Source organism: Cyprinus carpio, unplaced genomic scaffold, assembly GCF_018340385.1.
Source record: "Cyprinus carpio isolate SPL01 unplaced genomic scaffold, ASM1834038v1 S000006576, whole genome shotgun sequence".
Classification (NCBI taxonomy): Eukaryota; Metazoa; Chordata; class Actinopteri; order Cypriniformes; family Cyprinidae; genus Cyprinus; species Cyprinus carpio.
In genome coordinates, this window is record NW_024879231.1 from 71,295 (window position 1) to 75,258 (window position 3,964).

The 3,964-nt window shown below is 34.2% G+C and overlaps 1 long non-coding RNA gene across 1 annotated transcript; it reads right to left on the minus strand.

Annotated features, from left to right (window-relative positions):
* Window positions 1-272: 272 nt before the first annotated feature.
* Window positions 273-3,667, minus strand: LOC109098664. The gene is made up of 3 exons (XR_006159500.1): window positions 3,283-3,667; window positions 2,848-2,881; window positions 273-388 (listed from the first exon to the last, which is right to left on the minus strand). It is a non-coding gene; the product is annotated as an uncharacterized LOC109098664 (long non-coding RNA).
* Window positions 3,668-3,964: the final 297 nt, after the last annotated feature.

Consider the following 3,964-nt stretch of genomic DNA (forward strand, 5'->3'; position numbering starts at 1 on the left):
ACAGTAACATTGGCAGACTGCAAAAGAGTTCATACAGCATGTTATATTATTGTACATTCATTATATAAAAACAAACCATGTATTAAAGTTTACAAAATAAATAAATAAAAATAAAAAATCAAATCAGCATATTACATACTTTAGTTGTTTTGTTCCAAACAGACCCTTTTAACTGATTTCCCACATATATTAAAGGGAGTGGCCATACCTACGGAGTAAATATTGAGAATACTGAACTTAGTGCATTTACATGAAAACTGAAGCATAGTTCAGCCTTGAGTGTGCACAGGCTGTACCTACCTTATGATGTACATGCTTATCAAAATCTGGGAAATCTACAACATGTAATGATTTTGCTCCTTGCAGCACAAACAACCGTTGCAAACATCTGAAAACAACATAAAGATCCTTCATCAGCTGCTGGAATCCTAGAGCTAAATGTACAGTATTTCAAATATCTGTTTAATTAAGAAAATTGCTTGATGCCACAGCCTTTAAACCTCCAAACATGCATTCTGTATTTTAAGGGGATGGACAAAATAAAGTGAACACCTGGAAAATAAGAAATAAAGTGTTTACCACCATCTGCATTTAATACAGCTTCCAACCTTCTTAGCATATATTCATACAAATTTTGAATAGCTTACAGTGGAATGTTGTCCACAGAACATCTGCCAGTTACTTCTTAGATGTTGGAGGAGAGCATCTGCTTCTTACTTTTCTCTCCAAAACTGCCCACAGTGGTTTGATAATATTCAATTTGAATATCAAGGGATTGAGCTGGCTAGGGCATATGTTGAAGTTCATCTTTGTGCTACAAATAAGTTTTATGAAAATGGCATCATTTTGTTTCACATTGAGGTCTGTGATTACAGTTTTAGCAGTTTTTCATGAATTTTGGCTTTGTGGAGTTCTCTATTGTCGGTTTCTGAAGAAACAGGGTTTTCAAAGTGAATACTGAGGTTTGCTGTCACCTTGCTGCAGCAGTTCTGTATTGTTTGGACAGTCCTTCTTAGTGTTCAACAGTCATTATCATTCACTTTCTATTTTCGCCCACTATTCTTCCTTACTGATGAAGTCTTGCCATGCTTTTTGTATGCCGTCATAATCATAAAGACTGAAACACCAAACAACTGGGCTGTTAATATTATAGCCACTCCTGCTTAACAGACTTTCAGGATTTGCATAAATGTTGCATAAATGCCCCCCCCACCCCCCAGCCTCTAGTCAATAATAATGGGCATTGACATTATTTCCTCCAAACCCATAGGTCTAAATGCTAATAAATCTAAGGGTTTGTGAAAGCTATGTCCTGAACCTGAAAGCTATCATTCTTTTTAGATGAATATCGAGCAAGCCAATAAACTAATGCTCATGAAACCTATATATATATTAGGGCTGTGCAAAAAAATCGAATGCGATTTTCATGTGCATCTCCTCAGTAAAGGCGCTCCTGTGATTAGTAGTATATCTCCAGCACGTGCGTTCAGATCAGGATTGCCAGGTTGTCAAAACAAAACCTGCCCAATTTCTTCTCAAAACTAGTCCAATCGCGTTTCGTTCCGGGTGATAAAAATACACGTTTTTGGCAGGGTTCCCTTGGTAATATTCACATTTTAGGGGCTAAATATTATGTTATTGGTATTGGGGTCACTTCAACCCGCGAACATGAAAAACAACCACAGACTTGGCAACACTAGTTGGCATTTACTACACAGAGCCGTAATTCACTGACAATCTACACAAAATAGATTTTAAAATCGCAGGCAATTCTTTGTCGATTTTGAAAGCGATTTTGTGTAGCTTGTCGGTGGACTACGGCTCTGTGTAGTAAAGGCCGCTCCACCTGAACCAGTGTTGCCAAGTCTGCGGTTGTTTTTCATGTCCGCGGGTTGAAGCGACCCCAGTACCAATAACGTGATATTTAGCCCCTAAAATGCGAATTTTACCCAGGCAACCCTGCCAAAAAACATATATTTTAACCTTGCGATGCAATTTTTTATAGGGGAACCTCCTGGAAACGCGATTGGGCTAGTTTTGGACTAGTTTTGAGAAGCAACTGGGCAGGATTTGCTGTGAAAACCTGGCAACCCTGATCTTAACGCACGTGCTGGAGATATACTACTAATTACAGGAGCGTCTTTACTGATGAGATGCGCATGAAAATCCAATCGATTTTTTGCACAGCCCTAATATATATATATATATATATATATATATATACACACACACACACACACAGCACATATATATATATATATATATACACACTACACACAAACACACACACACACATATATATATACACTCCAAATAAAAACAAAAAACCAATAAAACTTTTATTAAAAAAATATATATATATATATATATATATATATATTTAAAAAAGAATTTTGCTCAGAAAAACTACAAACCAGTAAAGCTTTGTTTTAATGAACTACCTCAAAAGAAGTTTCAAAATAATTAAATAATTTCAACTCAGATCAATATTTAATCATCATTTTTATATGGAAACTGGCTATAGGCCTATATATATAGTGGATATATAAGCGGATATATATTCTCCCCAAAATAAAAAAAAACTAAATTAGGACCTCATTTTTGCTAATAATATTACGTATCTACGAAAATGTCCATGCAAAAAAAAATCTTAATGGTCTAGGAGTCGTGAGATTCACAGTTAAGACTCACAGAACTAGTATATGTATATATATATATAAATAAATATATATATATATATATATATATATATATATATATATATATATATATATATATATATATATATATATATATATATATATATATATACATATACATGTATGTATAAAATAATAACTTTCTTACTTGTCCAATTCCCACTGCTAAAGAGGACGGGAATCTGAGGGGAAACACAGTTTATAAGTGCGTAAAATAATAAACATATTAATCTTACGTACATAGCGCCCATTTATACAAAATGATTATTATTATTAATAATAATAATAATTAATTCAACGTATGAATGTCTTCATATGCAACTAACATATCTGTTTAAAAGATAATACGAGAGATTACATTAGAAGTAGCTAACACCTATTTACGTGTTTGTACATGGTGCTGAGAGCTATTTGAACACTTTAAGTCATAGCAAAGGTCAATAAGAGTAAAAAGACAAACTATAAAAGTTTAAGGTGTCAGATCTATTGAGTGTCACCATACTCAACACTGGTAATGAAAGCACTATTGTATGAATAAGCTGACATAAAACATAAATGAATATGGTGATATTAATGCGATTACCTGTAATTAGTGAGAACACTCTTGTTAACGACAACAATAAGGAAAGAAGAGAGCCCATAGAAAGCTGCAGCAAATAACTTAAATAATGCAGATGTGCCAGTGCCGCCTTCTCGGGAAATATTATCTTTTAGGTTATTCTCAGTGGAACTCACACAGGGACGTTTTCGTATATCCGCCATGTCTACCAACATGCATGCGGTTTTCTGGTAAATAGGTCCAATCACTTTTCTGTATAAAAAATCGTTCCCGTTACAGAAGTTTTAAACGGACAACTGTGTCCCAATTCAGAGACTGCGCATTTCTCAATACCAAGAATCAAAGTTCGGACTTGCGTCCTCGGTATAGTTCGGAGTTCCCAAGTTAAACTTGGAAGTGCGAACTCCCGAGGACGGGAGGACGCAAATCTGGTAATTCTGCAAATGGAACAGCAGTTACTGCAGCACCCCCTGGAGTGTAGCCCACGGTGTTAAATATAAATGAATGAACAATATGTAATAATAAAATAATAATAATATTCATTTTATTAATTTGTATATTCATTAAAATTCATTGAAAAAAGTAGCCTAAGACTACAATGACAAGTAATGGTTAAATATGAGTTAAGTTTGATCAAATGACTGTGAAAGTCATTTCAACTGCTTAAAAAATAATTTGTTGCCATGATTTTTGGATTATATTATAA